This window comes from Capsicum annuum, chromosome 7 (genome assembly GCF_002878395.1).
Source record: "Capsicum annuum cultivar UCD-10X-F1 chromosome 7, UCD10Xv1.1, whole genome shotgun sequence".
NCBI lineage: Eukaryota > Viridiplantae > Streptophyta > Magnoliopsida > Solanales > Solanaceae > Capsicum > Capsicum annuum.
The window spans coordinates 7355418-7368919 of NC_061117.1; the positions used below are offsets into that span (position 1 = coordinate 7355418).

Sequence of the window (13502 nt, forward strand, 5' to 3'; positions counted from 1 at the left end):
TCTCTTGACTCTCTTTGGTAAAATTGAGAATTATGTCATGATTTGGTGCTTTTGGGGTCTTTTATACCACCCCTTGTGAAACCAAAATGACACGGGTTTAGCTTTTAAGGGAGTGAGAAAAGACATAAAGGCCCTTAGAAAAATGTGCAGAAAAAATACCCCCAGTCATTACTACTCAGTTTCTGACTCATAACGACTGGTTATGACTCGTGGTCTGAGTCGTAGCCCAGGATTCTGTGATTTTGGGTACATTCTGGTTTGACTACGACTTACCTATTCAGTCATGCATTCATGTATCAGCTCATTTATATAATTATGCATCAGAAATGCATTCTCATTGTGAGAAACTTCACTCCTTGGAACATTCAGTCATGCATTCATGAATCAGTTACACATGCATCAGACATGCATGTTCAGTATGTTATGTTCAGCTTGTCAGTCATGAGATCATGTTTCAGTTATTCATGTTCAGTTCATGTTCAGCTTATTATTTTCCCTCTTAGTCAGTCTCATTCGAGGACGAATGTTCTCAAGGGGGAGATATTGTAATACCCTAAAGATTTCTAGAAAATTTCATCTCAAGAATGCCTAGTATTGGCTTCTAAAGTAAAGGATAATTATTCCATGAGGAATTTTTAAGATTTTCACTTCTTGTCATGTGGAAAATTCAATAAGATTTCCATCGATATATGATTCGCTTAAATCCTATAACCGGGTAAGAAGTTATGATTATTTCAAGTTCCCATCATAAAACAGTGCCATATTAGTCAGTGGCGCACCGCGCCACAAGAGGAAATGGGATTTGGTGATTTTTAGTAGGTGTCTGTGATTATGGCACGTCCTGCCAGCACTCAAATTTACAATTGTCCTTTTTCCAGTGTCTCAGCGCAATTTTCCCTGCATCGCGCAAAAGTTCCGGGTCACGAAAGAAGGGGCAACACGATGGCTCGGCATCGTGCCATCCCTTAATTTCTCAATTGTCAGTTCCAGTGACACGGCACAATAACGTTGTGTTGCGCCAGGGGCCTAGTTCGGAAAAATTTTACTAAAATTAAATAACGCTTCCAGGGTTAAAAGAGTCAATTTCCTACCCTATGTAAACCCAGTAACACGTGATTTAGCTATTCTTCACCCAAAAATATACTATTTTCTCTGGAGTTTCTTTCAAGAAGAAGCTTAGGGTTTTTATTGGGGATTCAAATTCAAGAAGGTTTCACCATCAATCTTCATGAAATCACGAACTAAGGTATGCATAGTGTTCATTCATGGACTAATTTCATCCATGAAGCCCAAGAACCCCTTTTCTAAATTGAAGTTATGGATTTTCTTATGAAGTTTATGATTGGGATCTTTTGTTCATGTTGATAATGAGTAATTGAATTGTATTCCATGAATGAGTGTTAAATTCCATATGGTTTGATTTGTAACGGTATAGATTCATGAAACCCTAGGACAAAATCCTTGAATGATTAAATTGGAATTGAATCACGACAATTAATTCTTGTATGATGTTGTTTACACATTCTATGCCTACTATGTGTTTGGTTGAATGCCTAGATGAAGGGAAAGTGTCTAATTAGCATGATATCATGAAATGCTTGATGAAATGCTTTAGTAAAGGTATTATAATGATTATTATGTATTCAAGTAAGTCATTCTTTGTCAGTTTCCTTCCATCGAGTCCTGGGAGTACTTGTACCCGAAACATTAGTTGTGTACCTAGATCCAAGTCATGTTTTCACAATACTCTCAGTCAAGCTATGAATCCTTAGATTTCAGATAGCCTTATGATCCAGGAAAAATCTCCATGATCTCATGACTCAGTCAGTTGTCAGATATCAGTAGTATTTTGTCGGTCAATAGAACTTAGTAACTCAGCTCATGTTCAGTTCAGTAAATCATGTTCAGTGTCCATTTAGATGGGAGTAGGAATTAGCATCGAGTGAACCCAAGGATGGGGACACACACAATCAGATGAGGGTGTGATCCTTAGAAGTCATCCTTGCGTTCTACAACTATGTAGCCAGCGTAGGTTGAGACATCAACACTATCCGATGAGGGTTGATGAGGTGGATAAGCACTATTAGATAAGGGCCCCACTATTCTCTTTTGGGGACACTATCAGATAAGGGTCGCCCACAGCTTGTCCTTACCAGTGGTGAGGTATTGACACCCTTCCAATTGGGTTTACAGATTGGACCCCAACTCAGCCATAATGGCATATCAAGGGCATGTCGATTAAATACTACCACCCACAGTTTCAGTACCAGTCTCAGTAAAAGAACTCAGATAGTTTTTCAGATTCAAGACTGTCAGATACAGTCGACTCAGATACAGTAAGGAACTCAGATAGTTCTATCAGATTCAGGACTGTCAAATATAGTCACCCATGTTATTAGTTACATTCAAATACAGCTATTTATGCTATCAGTTATATCATTTATTAGTATGTCATGTCATCAGTATTCAGATTCAGTAATCATGATATAACAGATTCAGTTACAGTTATGTATTTATATATGCATTCTTGCATTCATGTTAGATAGTTAGCTAGCATTATTCATGCATGTTAACCTTTGTATATAGCCTACCTAACATGTATACTCAGTACATTCCATTGTACTGACGCATTTGCACTATGGTGTTTTCTTTTTATGTTACACCATAGGTTTAGAGACACGAGTTCCAGATCAGCAGTAGATTCCAGTCCTAGTAGTCAGAATAGAAGTGAGTCCTCATCCTTCGAGGACATAATTATTTCTCCAATATTTCATTGATTAGTTATTAGTTGGAGTTAGTTGGGGACATGTTCTATCAACTCCTTACTCAAATTGTTCATTTGTTATGGATCTACTGGCCTGGACGCTTGAATCTATTCCACCGCAAACAAAACAACCAAATATACTACTGCGGGATCTTCCGCTGCTTTTGTTGTTATTGCTCTCAGTAGAGGCTTTCAGACTAGATGCATACTGTTATGTTTCAGACTTCAGTGTTTATAATTTTGTTTTGGGTATTGTTTTACCCCACAGATGTTACTTATCCATGTTATGTTCAGTATTGAACCTTACGGCCTTTCAGTGTATGTTTCCACATTATTTAGTATTTTATGCAGTATACAGGTATAGATATCAGTCCTTGATTAGCTTGTGGTCCTTTGGGGTCATGAGCACCATGTAGCATTTTGGTTCAGCAAATCAGGGTGTTACAGGTTACAAGTCATATGTTAAACTCGTAACCACTAGAGAGGGTTATTGGCCACACACGTTATTGTGACTACAATCCCTCCATATGACTTGTAGTCAGTGATTATGAGTCATCTTGAGGTATCGTAGTCATTGGGCCTAAGGCAAAGGGTTTTACTGGAGTGGTTATGGCTCACTCGTGATGACTCATCACAAGTGGTAATGTCACAACCCGAACCGAGGCCCTGGTCATGATGGACATCCCAAACCATGAAGGCTCGAGAGCCCTTCTAACTTGTAATCACACACACTATTCATATACAAAAAAAAGAAATACAAAAATACATAACAAAATAGAATCATGGTCATAAATCTTAAATCTGTTCAACAATACGAAGATAGGTTTTTCAACATATAACCAACATCTTTCTCAGTCTGCGAAATCTCTAATACATAAGACATCAAAACTTATCTAAATCTGGGACAAAGCCCCCAGTAGACCAAAACCATAATAGTTGATAAATGACTGAAAGGAAATAGGCCTTCTGAAATATAGAAGGCTTACCAACTGCACTCTCCACTCCTGCCTGAAGAAATCTACAGCTTATCAAGACCCCTAGATTGAGCCTTAGACCATGAAATATAGGGGGTCAATACAGATGTACTGGTACGCAGAGAAATCCAAAATAATGTATTTGTATATATATAATAGGTGAGAGAAGATTTCAAAACATCATGCATGATATAGTTCAAAACACTTAGGCACTTCTTTAATAATCGTAAAAATATTCAAGTCAGTGTAATTCAACTCTTTGTATTACTTCTGAGTTAGGTAGCACTCCCCTACAAGTCTAATATTCCACGAGCTATATGGAATCCACCATTGACTCGGTAGGAAATGCCCCAACCCAAGTTTGCCGCAAGGGTTGGAGTGTCTGAGTATGATACGCCACAAGGCACTAGGCTAGCGTAAAATAATATACCAGTATCGGCAAACATGATTTCAGGCAATGAGTTGTATGAACTTGTGCCTTCTTCGGGGAACCACCTAATATCTCTTTATGCCCAATGTTAGCCTTTTCTGAACATGTATCATTCTGAATTGAAAATCATAAAAGGTCTGATAAAATCTAATTTCTATACTAGTCTGTATCTGTTATAGCATTGTCTGATTTGATATCGTCATACCAAGACCTTCAAGTTGTAATTATGAGCCATTCTATATCATGTATTGGGACCACCATACTTTGAAATCATTCTAGGAGATTCATACTTTAAAGCATTTGTCAAATTATACAAAGATCATGCTTTTCAATCATTTCAACAATATGTGGTGGTCATGTAATTTTGGCAAACCATGCAAATATATTCAACGTTTATCAACATTTAAAACCCCTCTCATAAATTCCAAGATCACTCTCAAATCATTTAATAATAGTTAAGAATATTGATTCCATGCTTCTAAATAACATTCTAAAATCAAGTATTTACAACATGAGAGGGAGCGTAAGTAGTCAGGCTCTCAATTCAAATATCAACTTTAAACACATACATGCATACATAAAATTTTAAATCAATTTGAGGGAAGGCCTAAAGACCAAAACAATAATGTTGCTAAAGAATTCATAATGTAAATCTCAATGTAAATTCCAAACCCCTTTAAGATTTCATAATTTCTCAACGTTAAAAGTTGTTAAAATAATTTCTTATACCCAAGTGGTTTTAGGAAAACCCCACGTACCTTAGTTGTGAAGAATTCGTGAAGAAACTTTGCAAAGATTGGACCTTTAAGCTTGATTGCTCAAACCCTAGTTGTTTTATCCTCTTGTGTTCTTGAAGGATGAACTAGGGATCTTAGGAGAGTTTAGATGTTATTAATAAGCGTAAATTTTTTTAAGTATGATTAGGGACGGTTTTGGGATGTGAAAGGACCTAGTTTCCCTTAAAATGACTTAAAAATGATGAATTTACGTTGTTGGGCCATAGGTGTGCGCCGCATTGCCCATCGCCTAAGCTAGGCTGGGCGGCGCCTAACTTATGGCATAAACTAGGTTGGGAGGCACCTAACTTATGGCATAATCCAGGTTGGGCGGCGCCTAACTTATGGCATAACCATTCCAGTGGACTTAGGTAATTTGTTAGGCGACGCACTCCACTTTGCAAAGTCATAACTTTTCGCTCAGTTATCGGATTTAGGCAAAATTGGTATCGTTGGAAAGATACTTAGAAGACCTTTCATATGATATATAGAAGGCCCTATAATTCTATATATACAATAATTTATGGTTGATGAAATTTGACTCAAGTTAAATCATCCACTAAAACTTAATTGATAGAAATGTTTTCAACTCGTCCTTAAGTTAAAGGACCTCTATGATCTCAATTCATTCTCAACCAGATTCCCACACTACATAATTGATTAACATACCAAATTTTCATAGGATTTATAGATTTTGAAACATTTACACATGGGAAAGACGGTTTACATTCTAGTCCGAAAAGTGGGTCATTACAGGTAATGACTCATTACCCTAATTCATAACCATGGAAGTCTTTCTATGCTCTCAAGTAAGAATTTCCACAACGTTTTGATGGTCGCGAACTGAGATGAGGGATTCATTGGAAAGCGAACCTCATAGGATATTTCTTGGGAGATTTAGAACATGAAAAACTCGAGGTATTACATGGGTGGTTTAAGACCTCAAATATTAGACCTCATGGTACTGACTTACTTCAGGAGTTGTTGGATAGAGTCAGCGTAATTCAGGATAGATTGAGGGAATCTCAGTGTAGGCAGAAGGCTTATGCAGGTCGTAGAATTTATGCCTTGAGTTTTGGAGTTAGAGACTGGGTATTTCTCCATGTATCGCCCATGAAGGGTGTGATATGTTTTAGGAGAAAGGCAAGCTCAACCTTAGATATATTGGACCTTTTGATATCCTTCGTACAGCTGGGGAGGTTGTTTATAAGTTAACCTTACCCCTATGTTTTGTTGTTGTCCATCCGATTTTTTATGTTTCTATGTTGCGGCAATATATTCTAAATGCATATCATGTGCTCAGATGGGACTCGATTCAGTTGGATAAGCAATTGACATGTGGAGGAGCCGGTGTCTATATTAGCCAGTGATGCCAGGTGGTTGTACACTTAAGATATTCCATTAGTTAAGGTCCAGTGGAGGTATTTCCCAATAGAGGAGTCTACTTGGGAGATCGAGAGCAAAATGTGGCCTCAGTATCCTCACTTGTTTGAGGCTTCAGGTACATCCTAAACTTTTAATTTCACGAATTAAAGTTCTTTAAGTATTGGATATTGAAATGACCCTTCAGGTCATTTTTTGAACTTTCGCTTATTTTTTCCTTTTAGAGCTTTTCTATATAATCCTCAAGTTATTTATGACTTGTTTCAGTAGACAATCCAATTATCGGGGAGTTCATTCAATTTTTAGAGCCAATTTCCTATTTTGAAGTTTTCACTGGTTAAAATTATCTACTGAGCAAAAAATTTAGTCAAACGACCTCGTATACTAATTATGATAGTTTCAACAGCTCTGGAACATCGATTTTAGGCTAGGTAGACCTTGGGTTTGGGTACCAACGCTTCCGGACTCATTACGGACCATTGGTCGGAACTTAAAAAAAATAGCACATGAGTGTGGGGCCCACTTTTCATTGAAACAACCTCGGATGAAAATTTTAACTGATCTATAGAATATGGAACATCGAATTTAATAGGGTAGAATAGTTCGTTTACATATACGAAATTTTGGATGAATCTTGAGGGGTCAGCAAAGACTCCAAAAAATTCTAAGTCTCCAGTTGGTGCATACAGCTAGTGTGATAGCTAAAGCGGCCCTTCGGGAGCTTTAGTGGAGAGTTCTTTAGCGTACTTAAGGCACTTTAGTGACCCTAATATCTCAGCTTGTTCCACTTTAGCGACAAGTTGGCCACTAAAGCGCAAGCCACTTCACCGCCAGCTTGGCTTCCTTAACGGCCCAGCAAGCGTGGGCAGGTACCACTTTAGCGGCACCTGGGCGCTTTAGCTTTGATCTCTAAAGCAGCTAAAGTGGCCCAATGCCTGCTTTAGCGGCATCTGGAGCATTATAAATTCCCCACTTAGCCCGTTTTCTCCTATTTTTCAAACATTTTCAAGTGTGTAGAACCCTAAAACATGTGGAAACTTAGGAGAGACCTTAGTAGGAGATTTTAGGGTGTTCATAAGCTTGGATATCTCATTTCTTCTCCGAATTGTTGGTAAGTTCTGGTCAATTTCATGGATAATTTCTCTACTAATTCTCAAAAAGCCTAAAATATTGGTAAATGATTTTAGCACCATTTGAGCTCAAAATTTTTCCATTCTTGAGGTAAATGTTTTTTTAGCATGGAAGGACACGTTGACGATTTTGAAACTGCAATTCCGTGAAGCAGGCCGTGAAGGGGATTTTCTTACATAATTTTTGACTCGAAGCATAAAAATACAATATGAATACCGTTATTCTTATATTAATGAGTAGATTGTGATTTTGACAGGTATTTTGTGGAGGTTCTTCTTCATCAATTTAGCAGATTTCACCAGGCACTCTTCGGTGTCAAGGTAGGCTAGGTATACCTTTGTAGTAGATTGACCTTAATGATAGTATATTTATGATAATGTGTTAGATATGGGTTGGTAATTAGGTCTCGGAGGTGTAATAGTATAATTTGAGACTTTTAGTGTATTAAATAACGGTAAATTAGATGTAATTCACTTAGTTATGCATGTTTAGGTAGAATTGCTATCTTATGGCTAATTGTGGTTTATTTAACATCGAGAAGTGAACTAGATACCTTATCCTGGTCCGGGGTAGAATTCGCCTTAAATTGAATTTTGAAAATTTGAAGTGGGTCCCTTTGACCCACCTTAGGTCAAGACTATTATTAGCTCCTTATAACTTAATAGGTGAAATGTATCCTTTATATTGTATATTTGTTAGCATGAAAAGGGTGGTTAAATGGTAATTATGTATTGTTGGTACTTGGGAGTTGATACTAGTTCCAGTTTAAGTCTGGCTATTTATGATCTTAAGACTGGATCGATTCCCGCATTATTCATGATATGAGCTTTGGTTCATGTCCGACATTTGATTATATGAGTTTCAGTTAAAGTCTGGCATTGATGGATTTTATGAAAGTTATGGAATTGGTTCTAATCTGAGGTTTATGATATGGAAAGATTCTTGGCTATGGCTTGAAATGTAGTCATTTTGTATATTTTTGGTTACTTGTTATCTTTGATTGCACCCTCTAGACTTATGGAGATCCGCATTGGGTTATTTACTTTTTTCATATACTGATTTATGGGGGCCAGTCTTGTAGTATTAATTATGAATTCTTCTATATTACATTTGGTTATTTATTTACAATATCGGAGTACTATTCTAGATTTTTCCTTTTACCTTGACTTAGTTTATTTATCTTGCATATTATTGTACTTATATCATGATTTAGCTTAGTCGGCCGATGATGCCTACTGAGTACCTGTGGCTTTGGTAACAACTCATATTACACTTTTGTACCATTTTGATGCAGATTCGAGTACCAGTGGTTGTCGTTGACGTCGAGATCGTGTTGAGTTGACTTCTGAGATAAGGTAAGATCTCGGAGTCAGAGTTCTTCTTTTTCCTTCTACCATTTGTGTCTAGTTTTTCACTATTTCAGACTGATGTATAATGACGATTATAGTACTCATTTTTCTTTTTGCTAGTGGCTTTTGTACCGATACTACTAGATCGTGGAATGTTATTATTATATTGTCTATCTTTCAGATTATTCTTATTACTTAAACTATTATTCTAAGACTTTGCTAGTAAATTTCTGACTTTTATGCTTTTTTCCATCAAATTAGACCATTGCTTTTAGCATTGGGCTACGATTTGGCTTACCTATATTGGTGGGATAAAGTAGGAGTCATCATGAATCGTAAGTTGAGTCGTGACGATCGCACTATCAAAATCATAATCTATATATTAATACAAGTAAAACAATACTCATGTCGAAATATGAACTTTGGGCTGAAGTTCAGCTCTAAAATAGGCTCGTTACCCACATATAAAATCCCAAAATCGAACCTGTTATTAGTTCCCTCATGACTCTAGGAACATTTGCCCAAGATTTAGGCACAATCCAAGCTCGATAACCCACTCAAATCAGCCCCAACATAACCCACTCAAATCAGCCCCAACATAGAGGAGAAATAAGAGCCTTAATGGAGATATAAATATGAGAGAAGCTCGAAACTTACAAGATTCGGACGAAATGAAGACCACCATGATGTTCCCGTAATAACCCGGACCTCAAATTAATGTTTTCCAATTGATTTTAGAGCTCAAAGTGCGTCCAAAAAGGTTTGAAATTGGGGAAATGAAGCTTGTGGTCGAGGAGGAAGCAAGACTAAAATAGGCCAGCTCCATTCGACAATCCTAGCACGTCATAAATGACATGTAACTGCTGTGGGAATGTACGAAACGCCAAAAATGCATGGAAGCTGTGAAAATGACCTAGAGGGTCATTACAACTTGTGACTTTCATTGATGACCATTCTTGCTAGCTCTAGGTATATCCTTTAATATCCAAAGCTCAAGTACTTGATGGTTTTGAAGGAATTTCAAGTTTATCCAAGAGACGGATCCAAAAGAAACACCGAGTTTTGAAAGATACATATAACCGAAATACTTAAATCTGTTTTTAATAAAAGGCACCAAAAATAATTTTTTAGCAGTTCTTTTTTAAAAGAAAATCATAAAATAAATACGCAGAGGACTTTTTATTTATAAATTCAATTCATTTTTAATAATTAAAATTTAACACTTTATAATGGATATACCTAATAATAAAAGGTGCAAATATAAGATTTTCATAGTATAGCGGGTGTAAGCGTCTGATCTTAAAATTAAAAAAAAAGTATCCAAAATTGAGGCATTTACTATAACTAGTGTAATCGCACGTGACTCGCATGTGTAATGTTTGATTATTTAAATTTAAATGATTTTATCTATTGAGCAGATTTTTATTGAAATGTAAAAAATTCAAATCACTTTTCAAAGATCCTTCACACTTTAATATGATAATGTAAACGTAAATAAATATTTTAGGGTAAACACATATATATTTTACCATCAGTAGTTCCAAGTGGTTGATGAATCGTCACTTTTGCGTTTGTCATGTAGTACCTCAATACCTCTTTCTCTTGTTGTCAAAGACTAAGAGAGGACACATCAATTTTAGCCATATTTGTGGTACGATTATTTTTCTTTTTTTTCGTATATTTAAAATTTTTCCTTATTTTTTAAGTCATCTTTAGAAAATCATTGATTACATTCTTATTGATTACCTAAAAATTTTACAAATTTGGTACTTCTAAAAAAAAAATTATTCTCACGCTTTATATTTAATCATAGATTTTTCAATTCTTCTTAAATGAAATTTAGTTGATTTAGAATTCTTAAGCTAATGAAAAAAATATAAGTTGTCATTAATTCCGATGATTTCTAATAAGAAAAGATTTTACGATAAATATATTTAATTAATTTTCACTCTTAAATATTAGAAAAAAATAGTGAAAAGGACGATTTTATCACTACATCCAATAAACAAAGAAAAAAAGAAAAAAAAAATGAGATAAATCTTTTATTTTGTTTGGCTATTTCATTTGACGGCTATAAACTTGTTCTTCCAACAATATTTTGATGAGAAACTTTCAATGGAAGAGAAACACCAAAAATTTATTAAAATGAGACTTTATTGTCAATTCTTAATTATGTATAATTTAAATATAATTTTTTAAAAAAGAAAAAAAGTGAAAAGTGTACATCTCTATTAAAAAGACTATTCATGTTGAATATTAAACATGAAAGGAAGAAATGAGCATAAACAAAGCAAAGAGAGATTTGAGAAGAGAGAAAATCCATAAACATAAGGAGGACCGTATTTAAAAGTATTGAGAAAATCCATAAACATTAGGAGGTATTACCATATATTTAAAAGTATTGGAAAAATTACTTAACTAAACACCTTAACTTTTCTATATTACTTTAAATACCATTCTACTAAATATATTACAAAAATCCCTTCTAATACACAACACTTGTGCTGATACATTCCAATCCACAGCTCAACATAATACCCAAATACTATTCTCTAGCCTAAAATCACGGGATTAATGGCGAAGATTAAGCCAAAATTCGATTTTGAAGAAAAAATCCGATCTTGAAGCAACAAAAGTTATCTTCCATTACAATTACTCCATTATCTTAATTATTCCAAATTTAATTGGAGGTTAGTTGTTTATAGTTGATAATTTTGTTTATTAATTTTGAAATTGAACAAATCCCTTTTTAATTTTATGTTCTTTAAACATTATAAGATTATTAATGGAGTCAGGACCCTCTTTTAATTTGGGGCTTACTCAAATTGAGTCAACTTCTAATGAAATTAATATATCTGGGTTTGTTCCTGGTAGTTTTGCTTATGAAGACGTTGGTTTTCATGAAAATAGATCTAAGCATCGAAACGATCCGACAATCATGAAAAAGTTACGGGATGCTACTGTTAAAGGGAAGAAGACTGTTGTTGCTATTTCAAAGGGAAAAAGAAATGAAGTTGTTAAAAGAGACCCATTACCAAAGGTATGGTATTTATGTGTTTGATTGACGAATTTCTCCATAATTTGTTATTGTTATTAACAAATGTTAGTGTTACTAATTAGTATGATACATATCGAGGAAGATAATGTTTCTTCATGTGTTATGATACATCACAAATTTTGTTATTATGATACATATTTCAGAATGTTATCAATAAGTCTGATACATATATTATAGTTAAGTATCATAATCTGTGATGTAACAACTCTAAAAGCTAATTGTTAATCTGATACGTTACGTATGCACATAACTATAAGCGAATGTTCTATGATACATCACTGTTTAGAACTAAGTAAGAAATTTACTAGGATGTTTGGTACAATCTGATACATAAGTAAGAATTTTATCAGTATGTTTTATACATTTGTTGTAGTTATGTATTATAATCTGATACATTACTTATGTATCATAAGGTCATTAAATGTGTTATGATACATTATTATTTTTTAATGTTCAGGGGATGAAATATGTGATCAAAACTGTTCCACATCATCCTTTGAGGTTTGGCATTTCGTTCAACCGTAAATTTGTTACTGATGTTGAGTACTTTGTGGGTAAAAAAGTTCTAAATATGTTTAAGGAGACATGCTTTGGTGTGTTTGTTGATATGCCTAAATTAAATTTTCAAGGTCAAATAACCAAATGTTTGTTGATGCTTGAGTGTAAACAAAATAACCCAAATGAATTTCATGTTTGGGTCAAAGGAACAGTTATGAAATTTACTATATTTGAATTTGCGATCATTAGTGGTCTAAATTGCACCTCAAACATTGAGGACTTTCAGTATCCGACTTCAGATGGCTCTGTTTTAATGATAAAGTATTTTTCTGTGGCCAAAAATGGAATATCCAAAAAAAAAATTGTTGAACAGTATAAGATGGGAAATTTTGACAATAACCAGGATGCATTGCGGATGACTATATTATTTTTCATTCATACCTTTTTGTTATCTGAAACTGATAATGCAGCTGTTAGTTATATAGAATTCAATATGGTAGAGGATGGTGTTATGAACAATATCCGTAGGGAAAGATTGTTTTCAACAAGTTGATAAACTCGTTGAGACAGAACTTCTTCATTGAAAAGCAGCTTTATCGGTTAGGAGGAATGCAACATGTTCTCAATGTATGGATGTACGAATGTTGTTCTGAAGTAGATAGAGAAATTATTTATCGTATCGGTAATCGTATCCTGAGGATATGTAACTGATTTGTTGTTGAAACAAAGCCTAAATTTGAAAAGTTCATGAATGGAATATTTAGCAAGGTAATTTATTTTTATTTTTAATCTCTTTTTGTATTTTATGTTGCACACATGAAATTTTCTTTTATGTTTTCAATATATATATTCTTGTCAATATATGATTAAGGCTGTAACTTGTTCATACTGTAGCATATTAGATGATCAGACATCTTTCATATCAACTCATGCAACAAAATAATCTTTTTTTAACTGTTACGTGATACATTATAGTATATGAACATTCTGATACATTATTGTACAGTTTATGGTATACCAATACATGTTATGTAGAATTCTAATACATTATTGGCCTTACATTCAGTTAACTGAATTTGTTATTTTTTTCAATCTCAATTATAGTATGTGTATACCAACATAAGTCCTACAGTTGATGA

General features: G+C 34.5%; 1 long non-coding RNA gene across 1 annotated transcript; it reads right to left on the bottom strand.

The window, feature by feature from the left end:
* Nucleotides 1-3531: 3531 nt before the first annotated feature.
* On the bottom strand, nt 3532-9921 carry LOC124900009. The gene is made up of 2 exons (XR_007057575.1): nt 9465-9921; nt 3532-3812 (listed from the first exon to the last, which is right to left on the bottom strand). It is a non-coding gene; the product is annotated as an uncharacterized LOC124900009 (long non-coding RNA).
* Between the last annotated feature and the right edge of the window lie 3581 nt (nt 9922-13502).